Source organism: Lactuca serriola, chromosome 5, assembly GCF_051521515.1.
Source record: "Lactuca serriola cultivar US96UC23 chromosome 5, Lser_US96UC23_V15, whole genome shotgun sequence".
NCBI lineage: Eukaryota > Viridiplantae > Streptophyta > Magnoliopsida > Asterales > Asteraceae > Lactuca > Lactuca serriola.
In genome coordinates, this window is record NC_136412.1 from 353,381,960 (window position 1) to 353,396,338 (window position 14,379).

Here is a 14,379-nt window from a genome sequence, read left to right on the forward strand (position 1 = left end):
TAGGAATCACACAAAAGAAAAATAGAGATTCCATGTTGTACCCCCATGGATAAGTTCGTCAATTCATTAGTGAAAGCTAGAGCAAGTTGATTGTTCACCGTCAATGCATAGTAGGTATTGAATTTTGGGTTTCACTAAGCACGTAGTGACACGAAGCTAAGATCATGAACACAGAAATTATGTAACCATAAACCTCAGTGGTAATGTCTGAGAGTCTCAAGGGTTACGTTTGTGAAGCGAATGTGATGGAGAAAAGCAATGTAGGTGGTGTAAAGAAACCAAAGTACCTCTACTATAAAAATAAGGACTAAGCAGAAAACTCTTATCTCATGTGAGAAGAGAGTTAGGTAGCTCATGATTAGAATAAATATGAGAGCCTAATTGGGAAGACAAGGTTTGTTTGTACCAAGTCAGTAAGGCTTTTATTCAGAATCAGATGAGGCTTTGGTCACATACAGCAGCATGCTTCTAGGGACACTTAGCTAGTGAAATAAGTTACCCACAATGAAATAAAAAATAAAAGCCAATATAAAATAAATAAAAAAAAATATTTTTGGAGTTTTTGAATTTACGAAAAAAAATTTTGGAATTTTTGATCGAAATAAATAAGACATAAAAAAAATTTATACAAAAAAAATGTTGGAACCGAACCCGAGCGTTCGTTTTATTTCGGTTGAGAAAACTTTGGAACCGAACCCGAGCGTTCGGTCTATTTCGGGTGAGAAAAATTTTGTAACCGAACCCGAGCGTTCGGTCTATTTCGGTTGCCAAAAAAAATAAGATTGAAAAAGAAAAGAACTTTGACAATAAGAAAAATGAATTTGGAAAAAATAATACAAAAGATTTACAACCAAGGAAACTACCTTTGAGTGATAAACGAAGATCAGATGATGCAACCGAACCCGAGCGTTCGGTCTATTTCAGTACACCAGAGCAAGACCCGAACCCGAGCGTTCGGTCCATTTCGGCATACAAGAGACCTGAACCCGAACGTTCGGTCTATTTCGCTTCTTACTTTTGATCTTGAGAGGTAATTTTTGGTACTGACTCCGATTCCATCATTCCAAGCCCTTGTAGAATTTTGTTGAAAGAAGCTTCAGGAAGAGCTTTGGTGAAGATGTCAGCCAGTTGATCAGTGGTTCGAACAAAATGAATTTCGACGTTCCCATCTTCCACATGATCCTTAATAAAGTGATACCTCAGTGCTATGTGCTTAGTCTTGGAGTGTTGCACTGGGTTATGACAGATCCTAATTGCACTCTTGGAGTCGCAATATAGTGGGATCTTTTTCATATTGAGTCCATAGTCCCGGAGCTGGCTTTGGATCCAAATCACTTGAGATGTACAGGAGGCAGTTGCGATGTATTCTGCTTCAGCTGTAGACAGAGATACACAAGTATGTTTCTTTGATTGCCAGCTAACCAACTTCCCGTCAAGGAATTGGCAGCCTCCAGTGGTGCTTTTCCTGTCTAGTCCACAACCTCCAAGGTCTGCATCTGAGTAGGCTTGAACGAAGAAACCTGAGTTTGATGGATACCATAAGCCGACAGAGGTAGTTCGTTTTAGATACCGGAGTATGTTCTTCACAGCAAGCATATGAGGTTCACGAGGATTCGCCTGAAATCCAGCACAGTAACCTTTGAGTTATTAATTAACTCTTTGATCAATTAGATCTTTGTAACAGGTATGCGATGAACGTAAAAACAGTAAACAAAACACAAGTATGAATCAAGATGTGTCGAATGATTAGATTACTCGATCCTCAGCAGAGCTCGACTAAGAACTTCCGCTGTAGAGGATTCTAGGGTTACAAAACAAGAACGATAAATTTGCTGAACAATAAATCTCTAATCGTTACTTATCGTCTTTTTTTAAAGATGCATGCAAGCACCTATTTATACTAAACCCTACAAAACTCACGGATGGACAAGCCCATACCGGAGATACATATTGGACTAGCTAACGAGCCCAATAGACGCAACACAAAATACAACCCAACAACATGTTTTTTTTTCTACTCGAATGTTGCTTGCTTTGTGCTATGTGAAACTTATTTAGATGTTAGCTAACGATTAAGCGAATATGTTAAGTTTCATGCCACAAATATTAAATAGTTTTAGAATGTTTGATTTGTCCCTATTTCACATCTCTTGTCTAAGTCCAACCGTTGTAGTACAGGATCTTTCAGTTAAAGGACTGGTTAATCCTCCACTACTAGAAAACGGCCCTTTAATGATACGCAAACAATGAAACACACTAATTTACGATACGTATTTTTCGTGTGTCCTAAAAATAATGTCATTTTTGCAAAATTTGAAGGATAGAGGGCACGCATTTTTGCGTGACCTAATATTAGTGTCAAAAAAGAAAAAAAAATGCGGAGGGCACCTATCTTAAAATCTGTGTCATTTAAGTGTGTCGCTTTATAATTTTTTAATGAAATGCGCGTTGTAATGGGCAGGAGGGAAATGAAATCCCAAAAAATTAAACTCTCACTTTTTCGATCACAGAAATTAAAACCCTAATTGGTGTCCACATAAGACGCTTTATCTTCATCTCTCTTCTATTGATGCACAAACCCTTATTCTCCAGCAATTTTAGGTAATCCCCCCTTTCTCTTTCTCAATCTTATTCCTTCCATTTCTTCTCCCTTTCTACTTACTGTAATATATGTTTCTTCTCCTCCCCCAAGTAGGTGTTTGGACATTTTTTAAAGTCGGTGTGACTTCCACGGTTCCCCATTACACCGTTTCCTCATTTTCATGCCTGAGATACCACAAAATAGCAACAAAATTTTCTTTCTTTTCTTCTACATCGAGATGGATAGAAAAATCCACCACCTCATATGTGGATTGAATCACCCACCACCAAAGGTATGCAAGAGTCCCACATACAACTTTTCTTATCCTCGCTAAAGAACGATTAGCATGTTGGATTTTGTTTACATTACCAGTTAGTTTTTTCAAAAAAGGTTGATTTTTGTTGATAAGTGTGACTCGATAGAGCAATGTTGACATTAACAGTTAGGTTTGTGATGTAATATGGCATTGACAAAAATAACCTTACATGGAACGGCGTGCGACTCCAGATTTCTCGCTATCTACATTGTCAAGTTGTGAGCATATTCATCAAAATTATCCAATAGTGCTTCGTATACTTCTATGGCTACCATATTTATGCTAGGGACAAGAAGATTGACAGCCTAAAGTATGTTTCAATTTGATTTTTGTATAACCATCTGTATTTTGAATTTTCTAATATTATGACTTTTTTTCATTTCGTTACATAGAAGAAAAAATCTGAATTTATGGGAGCATATACATAGCAGGTCTTATTAATTTTGACAATGTTAAAGGCGCATGCAAAATGTTCGATGAAATGTCTTAACAGATAAAAACACTTGTCACAAATTTCTTTATGCTGTTATTTTTCTAATCTATCCACCATGTCATGAAAATTCACTATAACATGATAAAAGGGTGGGATAGACTTTTATGTAACTGAAAGCTTTTATAATTTGTCTACACTCTTATATTTTTGTAGTTGGTGTTCCTCAGGTTCTAGGCCTGGTGAAGGGGGTATTTCTCTGAATTATGACTCCTATTCAGCATATGGATAGGTTTTAGGTGTGATGTTAGCATCACGTGCCTCAAAACTTGTTTTCATTACTAACTTTCATGCTTCTCATACCTCCTATCCCTTTGCACACCAAAAAACATCTTTACTGGTTAAAATTGTAACTAATCTCACTTGTTGTAACGCTTGATATATGAGATAAGGTTGATGCCAAGTTGCTTAAGTTTCTCTATGGGACACGTTGTGTTGAAGCCTCAACACGGAATTCCGAGAGGCTTTTGGCCGCAGATTTTAATGAACCAACACGGCATGTCGAGGTGCCTCAACTTGGCATGTTGGCAGCTGGGAAGAAAACCCTAATTTTTAGGGTGTTGCATCCTATTTAAAGGCCTTAAGTCCCTTTGGTTGACCTCCTTATCAGCCTCCATTGTTGTCAAAACCGTAAATCGTGTTGTAGCCTCCATTGTCAATAATTTGAGCCTTGGAAGAAATTTTGGTGTTTATTTTGTGCATTGTGAAGGAGCTAGAAGATCTTGAAGTTTCTAAGCTTGGAGAAGGAAGTCTTGGATCCAGAACCACTACCCATTTTGCAAGGATTTTGAAGTATCAAGTTCTTATCTTGATTGCTAAATGCTTAGATCTCTCTTTTGGGTTAAATTGTTATGTTTTTGCCATGGGTTAGAAGGATGTTGAGATTAGGACGCTCCAAAGCCTTATTCTTTCAGATATGGGGTTTTCATGGACTCTTTTGGCATAAAGGAGCCAACTTTATGGATTTAAGGGCTTCATGCATTCATTAAGTCCCATATTAAGCCCTTCTTGAGCATTTAAGCTTCTCCTAGGCATGCATGAATGTAAAGTTGGCTACTTTACATGGTTTTCTAGCTCTAGGGTGTCAGGTTTGCATTTTGGGGTTTTGTCTTTGAAGATTAAGTGCTTAATGGTTAATCCCTCACTCTTTTTAAGTCTAGGGTTTGGGTTTGGACCCATTTCAGTGGTTCCTAGGAGTAAAGTTAGAAACTTTATCTGTTCTGACATGTTCGCAGATGTTATGGATGTTGAAGGATGGATCTGACTTGGGTGCTTGCCTGAGAACACAATCACAGAAGAACCGTTAGAGGGCGACCGGGTGTTCTCCAGGTACGTCGCTCCAACGATCAAGTTAGTCTAGGGTGAGAGAGAAATCTTAGGGTAATCTTCGTGAGAAAGAATATGGATCCCTCCCTTGAGATGGAAGAGATCCTTTTATACCTGTTACTCACGGGCCGTAGGAATGTATTTCATTAAAAAGACTCGGGATGTCATGTTCGATACAGATCAAAAGCATAAACAGTACAATATAAGTCTTACTACATTATTTCATATCTACAGGCCTATATCCGTAATCCCTCATCCAAAACATCACATCTATGCTCGAGCGCCACTACCTGTAATACATGAAAGTGGAGTGGATCAGGCTTGGGAGCCTGGTGAGCATATAAGGTTTTCAACCCACAAATAATAATAAATTTATTAATTTCATCGACCAACAATAAATTTATTAATTTCATCAACCAACGTAACCCTGATTACCCATTCCCCTTATCCTCACTTTACGTCCCTAAACACCTATACAAGGGACCTAGTCTAAGGATTTTATCATCGGGATGGACTTTACTGCTAAGGGGATTCCTCAGTCATATATGTCCGTAAGGAAACCATGAGGGGGATGGAGTACACCGGTGAACATCAAGCCCACAAACCTACAGGTTGCGAGTCTGCTAGCGTTCCACATGACTCTCTAGAAAAGTTTGTGGTCATCATCCATACTCCGCTAGATGACTGGAACAACAACATCGAGACCTCTCATCATTTTAACACACATCAACTATTTCATCTACCCACGTTTTACACAACATATTTGTAGATAAAAAATATATATATACAGTTTAAAACTTGTATAAAACATCTATCTCAAATAAACAAACAATATATATATATATATATATATATATATATATATATATATATATATATATATATATACAGTTTACACATAGCATGTATTTTATAGAAAATAATTTATATTTATATGTAAGATGAAAATGACTATACACTCACCTCTAGATAGTTCGAAATTTTAATCGTAGACTTGTAACACTTTAAGCTATCTATAATTGATTCCACGTTAATTTTTTTCTAATGTTACAAAAATGTATGCTTTAAAAACTCAAAAATAGTCTCTATTTATACTACTCCATAAAAGAATGGATTCGAAGAAAACGTGTCATTTCGATCATTGCACAATCTGCGTATGCTCTTCTTTTGGTTGGCACGCACTATTCTAATTTATATGGCCACGTATGGTTGTTAGTTAACACATATCCACATATCCATACCAAGTAATTGTTTTATAAATCACAAATATCTTTCCTTTAAAGTTTACCCCTTTACGTTCATTGCCTCAATTTTATATTATATACATATAATATATATCTTGGGTTTAGAATGGAATCATAATATCTATATATATTATTTGTAGTCACGTTTTATTATTATTATTATTATTATTATTATTATTATTATTTTAATTCAATCATATAATTACTAAATTAATATTATATATAGTATATGTTTAGTATCCAAAGTATAATTAAATAATTCAATCGAATATTTACGAGAACATCAATTCTTGTTTATATTGTTTTGACTAACAAGTCATCAATCTCAATTTCATAATTTTATCGTACTTAATAGATTTAGGCGTACTTTATATCACAGGCTCGTGATTACAATTACTACAACTTTCATTTATAGATATCGGCTTTATTTAATATTTATTTTCGATGTTTATTTTTATTCTTAATTAATTAATTCCTAATAATTAAGCATAAAACACATAATTCACATAATAATCACATAATTCCTTTTCATTTCTTCAAAACGAGTTACAAATGGTGACCTAGACTATTATACCATTATTAATGTTTTAGCACAGAAACACGGACGTTACACTATTTGCAGCAACAGACTCAAGGACGAAGTCTGATTCTATAACATCCTGTTTCGAGAAGTTTCTTATATCGGGATTGTAGACAATATATGGATCAATTAAAGGCCTTAGGGTTCAAGGGAATGAGATTTATACCTTATTGGATGATGACAATGTTGGATAAGTGGTTAAACCCTTGGTTCATGTTTTGGAGTCAAAGGGCAAAATGGAAAACATGATGTTTTAGACTTCTTTCATGAATTAGTGTAACGTCCGTGTTTTTAGTCTAAGCATTGATGTGATTATGTAATAGACTAGGTCAACCGTTATAACCTATTTTAAAGTAATAAAGATGAATTACTTGAATATTATGTGGATTATGTGCTTTCATGTGATTATATAATTGTTCGAAAGATATAATAAAAATAAGCGTAAAAAATAAAATGTTAGATAAGCTCGATATCTATGAATAAAGTTGTAGTGGTCGTGACAAGGATTCCGGACATATAAAGAACGTTGAAATCCGAGTTATAACGAAGAAGTTATGGCATGTCGAAGTTTCGCGACAGAACCGGCACGACACTACATGATGTAAATAGTGAATTTACGATAGAATGCTTATTAGCCTTAGCGATCTAAACGAAAGTCGTAGTGTTCGTTAAACCGAGAGCGTGCATAAAAAGAACGCCCAAATCTGACTTCGTATAAGGAAGTTATGATTTTTCCAAGTTTCAGATTAACAGTACACAACCCAGAGTTCGAATAGAGATCGAACGGTTTTCGACCAACACAACCTAAACGAGAATCAAAGGTCTCGTTAATAGTAGTTCAACGGTAAAATGACAGACGAAAACGGACGTCGGATGAAGAAGTCATGAATTTTTAACGGACTTTTCCTGTCCCGGCCTGTTAAAAATATAACTTTAAAAATAAATTCAAAATTATCCGACAGAGTCTAAACGAAATTTGTAGAGTGCGGTCTCGCCTACACGTGGATATAAAGAACGTCGAAAACGGAGCCCGTGTGAAAGTTATGAATTTTAGAAGTCGGGATGCGAATCTGCGAGAGTGATGACATGGCATGATCTCGGCCCTCCCTTGCTCCCCACGGTCTCGCACTCGGATGCCGACACCTGTCACTTTGGACGCCCAACGTAGCTAAGGAATGTCTCGCGTCTAAGTACGCCCTACGTACGAAGGAAGGACGTTGCGCGGTCTCGTATACTCGGTCCAGGAGAAGCCACGTCGCACCAAGCCGCTTCAGACACGTGTTATACAAACTTTGCATTACGCCCCGTGTAGATCAGCAGTACGCCCAGCGTACCGAGGCCTCTCACGGTTATAAAAGGGCTGCGAGGGCAGCTCGTTTCCTTTTCCATTTTTCAACTCTCTTTCACTCTCTACTCTCTCTCTCTCTCTCTAGCCAGTCTAAACCCCCCGAAGCCTAGAGAACCTCCCTAGCACTAGAAGAAAGCCCCGGAGCACCCGAAGGCTCCAAGAAAAATATTTTTTCGGTTTGAAACTCTACCCGCGTAGAGCCCGGTTTTCAAGTAAACCTCCCGGTTTCATCAAAGAAGATTGTTTTAAGGAACGAAGTGTTGTCCGAATCACCACCTTATCAAGTGAGTGTATAGTCACTTTCATCTTACACATAGATATGAAGTATTTTATATAAATTACGTGTTATGTGTATATATATTATCTTTTTACTTGAGATCTATGTTGGATAAAAGATCTAAACCTCTTTCTTTTCAAATCTGAACTTTTTCTTTCATATCTAAACTTCTCTTCCAAATTTCAACCTTTTCCTTCAGATCTAGACTTTCTCACTTCAGATCTAAACTTTATATATGTATAATTTATACTTGAGATCTATGGTGTATGAAAGATTTAAACTTCGTTTTCATATCTGAACAGTATATGTATTTTATATCTACAAATATGTTGGGTAAAACATGGGTAGATGAAATAGTTGGCGTGTGATGAAATAAAACGATGAGAGGCCTCAGTGTTGACGATGATCCAGTCATCTAGCGGAGTATGGATGACGACCACGGACTTTTCTAGGAAGTCCAGTGGAACGCTAGCAAGCTCGCAACCTATAGGTGTTTGTGAACGATGTGATCACCGGTGTACTCCATCCCCCCCCCCCCATGGTTGCCTTACGGACCTATATAGTTAAGGAATCCCCTTAGTAGTAGCGTCCATCCCGATGAAATTCCTTAGGATAGGTCCCTTATAATAGATGTTTTAAGGACGTAAAGTGAGGATAACGGGAACGGGTAATCAGGTTGATTAATTGTTGAAGACAATAAACTTATTTATTGTGGGTTGAAAACCATATATGCTCACCAGGCTCTCCAGTCTAACCCACTCAGTTTTTTGTATTACAGGTAGTGGCAAAAGCATAGTTGGATGATCTGACGAAAGATTATGGATTTTAGGCCAGTAGAAAATAAATAGATTGTTGTAAGGCCTATGTTGTTTTAAGGCCAAATTTTGTTTTGTGGCCTATGATGTTTTTGGTTTATGCTTATCATCTGTATCAATGTTTACATCCCGAGTTTGTAATATAATGAAAATACATTTCTTTAAGGAAATGTTTTGATAAATCTCTATCATATTTTGTCTTGGGAACAAATTTCGCAACACTTTTCTTTAAAAAGTTACTCTAATTTTATTAAAAAAAAAACATAAACGAAATCGGTCTTTTCTTGACGTAAAAATGGAGATGTCACAATTATGATTTTTAGTTCAATATGTTTTAATCCAAAATTAACCATATAGAATTATGGGGCTCGTCAATACCTTTCTGTGGATATAAAGATCGTCGAAAACGGAGTTGAAACGAACAAGTTATGATTGTTTGAAGTTTGAGTGAAATTGGGTGAAAACTCGTTCTCGCGAGGTGATAATATATTCTCATGACATGAGAACTGTAGAGCCCAAAGCCCACAAAATACTTAGGGTTTTCAAGGTATTTAAATGTAAGGATTCATGTTTTAGGGTATTTTCTTAGCCTCCTTCATATCTAGAATCTCTTGGGAGAAACCCTAGCCTCCATTTTCAAGATTTAAGCCTCCCCTCTCCTCTCTCATCCATTTTTGGAGTTTTTGGTGGTTTTGGAGCAATGTCTTCATGCAATATTCGCCCAAACCTAATAATCCAATAGGCCTAAATACCAAAACCACTCAAGGCCCAATTCATGGCTTAATTTTCTAAATTGGGCCCAAACCCATTGAAGGCCTTTCCAACATAATTATCAACCCAAAATCGGATGGCCCAACAAGGCCCAAGACAAATAAGCCCAAAATATGACCCACACCGAAGTCCAACAAGCCAAACCCTTCCTGACTGAGTACGCGGGGCGTACTAAACTGTACGTTAAGCGTACATGCAAACTGGCTTGTATATTGTGCGCAAAGACTTGTATGCTAAGCGTACTCCTCCCTTAAGCCCAAATACGACATTAATCACTCAATGCCCTAGATCAGGAGTCCAAACCATAGATCTACTTCTTAAAGAACGTCTAGACCCATAAAGTCATTGACTTGATGAATTTGCATGCCTCAAAAGAACCCAACATCAACTAGCTTAAAGCATTAAATTTTCACCAAATGGACACCAACTCAAAAATGGGGAATTCTAAACCCCAAAGGAGACAAATTTAAGCATTTAGAACCTCAGAAACACCAAGAGTGGCAACTCATAGCTCATGGAGTGGTACCAAACCACTAAACCTCATTTTAGGGACCAAGAGTGGCAACTCATAGCCCCTGAAGTTTTAATTAATTCTTTTAATCTCAAAATTAATTCCAAATTAATTTTTGATTAAATGTTAATTAAAAAATATGATTTCTAATTAATATAGTACTTTCATAACATATTAATAAATCATTTTATGTACTAATTTATTATTCCAACTAATAATTCAACCTGTTCCTCAATTAATCATCATGTGTAGTTGCTAGTGTGAAGGCAACCCAAAAAGATTATGCTACAATCAATTCAAGTACATACCAAATATAGTTATGGACTTAGACACCTAATCCAACACATCATACACCTCCAAATGAACCCAAAACTAACTTCTTCGAGAATCCTAAGCATGCTAATACCCAATCCTTGATCACCACCCCGAAATGGAAATGATCTGAACAGGGTGTTACATGTTCACTGAGGAGTCGTTTAATTGGGTGGTCCCCAAAAATCATCTTTCATAAAATTAAGTTAATTTAAGTGAAACGATTAAACATTTATAGTAGGTTATTTCTATTTTCTATTTTTTTGGTCCGACCAAAAAATAGTTGTTTTTGCCAAAACCTTGTTTTTTTGGCAAAGATTTTATCGTTTATTGGTATTAAATTAGAACTTAAAAATACTTAAGACACTTTTTACACAACATATAAAAAACACCAAACAAACATATATGCCACGTCCGGACGATAAATAACAAAAAAAAATGCATTTTTTTTCAATTGCACACTGTGTATATACATATGTGAATATAATTAATAACTTTTATAGTTGAGTTGTTTAAGTTGTAATAACTTTTGAAGATGACTTCGATTCCCCGAGGTATATATTTTTATTACTTTCTCATCTTTTACTTCCTGTTTTTGAGTGTTTTTGAATGAAATAAATAGAAGGAATTAAGAGGAATTAAGAGAAAATGGACATTCTTGAGCTTTTTATAAAGAGGGAAAGTGAAGAAAAAGATTGTAATATCCATAAATTTTACACCAAATTTAACTTTTCGGTCATAAATAAAAATCAAATAGTATTGTTTACAAAAATGTTTTCAAATCAATATTCATCAGAGTGTCCCAAAATCATAACATAAGGATGAGGAGCGGTACGGTCACGCCTTCGCCTTGCCATGATCTCATGAAGTACCTGAAACGATAAACTGAAACTGTAAGCCCGAGGGCTTAGTGAGCTACCCCCAAAATACCAATACCACACTGACAATGTCATATCAGTAACAATCAATCAATCAACATGCATATTGGCCATCGGCCTGACTGGACCGCCCTATTGGGCCTACAGTCTATCTGAATCTATCCCGAGCCTTCGGCATGACTGGTCCGCCTCGTGGGCCTGCAGTCTCCCCGGATCGCTCATATGGTATGTTGGCCTTCAGCACAAAGCAGGACCGCCTCAACCCGACTAACAAGCAAATAACCATGTGCGCATAACTATCATATACTGGCATATACAAACACCAAACATATCTATCACACTGATCATCAATCATAGAATTCTCTCGTAACTAGAGTACCGACCTAGCAGGTCACTAACATATCAATCCTTACGGATCATAAGAGCATAACATACTGTCTACCCTGATTCCGATCTAACAGATCATAACCACATGTAGCATACCATAACATTAACAACTAAAGGTTCGGCCTTGGTGTCGTAGACCCTATCGATATAGTGAGGATAACTAACCTTGTAAATGTCGACTCGGAAGATAAACTCCAACCCTCGGATCACTTGACACATGCTCCACCACCTATGATCATAGTACAATATACTCATAAGTCCTTAACCTTATAAGGTACTCCATAACCCACCAGTCAACCCCTAGTCAAAGTCAAAGTCCTCAGTCAAGGTCAACAGTCCATGTTGACCCCAACTCGCCGAGTACCCTCGGCTACTCGCCGATTTCCTTGAAGTACAATCCAACTCGCCGAGTCATCGGGTGACTCGTCGAGTTCCTTCGATTCTCGATCAAACTTTAAGGCCACCCGTCGAGTTCCCTCCTTGCAACTCGACAGATACACCCGCATACACATTCTAGGGAAAACTCATCCGACTCGCCGAGTTGTTCTTCAACTCGTCGAGTCTTATGGTAATCTTCATCGGACTCGCCGAGTTGTTCATCCAACTCTTCGAGTTCACGGCCATCTTCATGTGACTCGCCGAGTCAACCTTGCGACTCGCCGAGTCTATTCAGTCCTCTTTCCATACATACTTGTTTTGAGCCATGCAGCGGCTCCAAATCACAGATCCAAGCTTCTAGGGCATGCTTATCACGTAAAGTTGCAAACTTTACGTGCATGCATGGATTTAAAGGCTCTAAATGCCTATTTTAAGTTCTTAATGGAACTTCATGCCCAATAGGGACCTTAATCATGACCAAAACTGAAACTTTATGCTTCAAGAATCCAAGGAGGGTCCAGATCTGAAGTTACAACCTCAGATCTAGCCCATAGCTCATCTTTCCAACTTATTAACTCACCAAAAACCCTAAAACTCAACCAATAGAAGAGATTCACAAGGAAAATGCGATGTGGTTACCTCCAAAAGATGATAACTGAGATAAAAGTTGATTCCTACACTCTACTTGCTCCAATCTCCTTCTCCTCCAAGCCTTCTCCCTCCAAAGATCCTCTTTTCAAGCTTCAAACACACAATGGGCACACACACACGTATTAGGGTTTTAAGGGGCTCTCAAAGACTGCAAAGACACCAAAGGAGGCTGAGGCTCCTTTAAATAGAGGTGCAAACCCCGGGATTTAGGGTTTCATCTGCCAACTCCTACTCGCCGAGTCCCAATCATGGACCCATCGAGTAGGTCACTTAACATGCGATCTCACCCCGCTGCTACTCGACGAGTAGGTCAACCAACTCGTCCAGTAGAGCTTAACCCAATAAATCTTATTTAAACAATACCTGAGAATTTGGGCGTTACAAAGATGTTCTTGAGTTTTTCTTAAAGGAAGAGAATAGAAGAAAATGTGTTCTCGAGTTTCATCTAAAGAGGGAAATGAGAAGAAAATGGAAGGATTGGAAAGAAAAAGCTTAACATGCATTTGGTTATGATAAATTTTCTAGTGTTCCATGAAAATAAAAATTTTGAAAACATGTTCAATTGATTCAGTTTTTAAATTTTTTCCAAGAAAATGGAATTTTTTTATCAAATCGTATATAAATTAGAAAATTGATTTTTATAGTTTTAAAGTCTTTTAAATTTATAAAATGAAAAATGAAAACTCCATTCGGTTTCAACCAAACACATTTTTTAAATTTTTTATTAAAAATAATATAAAAACTCAACCCTGTTTTTTGAAAACATTTTCTAAAAAAATGAAAACAATTTTTCATAATAAAAACACCCTATTTTTTTCATGAAATGTTTCCGCCTACTTTTGAAATGAATGAGAGTAAAGAGAAGAAATGAAATGATAGGAAAAGAGGGGGAGAGAATGAAGTGAAAGGAAAGGGAAGTCCATTTTTCTTCCCTTCCCCTTCCTTTCTTTTCCCTCCGTTTCCTTTCTTTAAAAACAAGACGTCGGGATGGAAAGAGAGGAGCGGGAGGAATGAAGAGAGGGTTGATCGGGTTTGACTAGGGAGAGAGAGAAAAAAAAAATAGATAAGATTGAGCGTCTTAAAGATTTTGAGAAATGAGATGAACGAGTTGTGTAACCCAAAGAAAGAAACAAAGAAAAGAAGAAAAAATGGAAAAACGAATGGCTGACAACTTGGCCGGTAACAAGATGAACTTGAACTGGAACACCATTTCCTTTGTCATGAGACCGGTTACTAGTAACTCCTTCCACCCTCATATTAATATTAGTCTATAGATGCTATTTAATTTTAATAGAATTACACATCATATGAGCTGGTGTAAGCAGCGCCACTCTGTAAATGCTAGGATCCATGTTAGAAAATTTCTTTTACCAAATTATTTTCTTTGGACGATGTTTTAGTTTACTTGATTTCTAAAATTCTAATAGTGGAATTCAAATCTTATTATTCCAATATATATACATTTTTATTTAACTATATTTATAACTTTTTTGGAATCTTAATATCATATGATA

At 36.8% G+C, this 14,379-nt stretch overlaps 1 long non-coding RNA gene across 1 annotated transcript; it reads right to left on the minus strand.

Moving 5' to 3' along the window:
- Nucleotides 1-3,383: 3,383 nt before the first annotated feature.
- LOC145052169 (uncharacterized) lies at nucleotides 3,384-5,760 on the minus strand. The gene is made up of 2 exons (XR_013683992.1): nucleotides 5,677-5,760; nucleotides 3,384-5,397 (listed from the first exon to the last, which is right to left on the minus strand). It is a non-coding gene; the product is annotated as an uncharacterized LOC145052169 (long non-coding RNA).
- Between the last annotated feature and the right edge of the window lie 8,619 nt (nucleotides 5,761-14,379).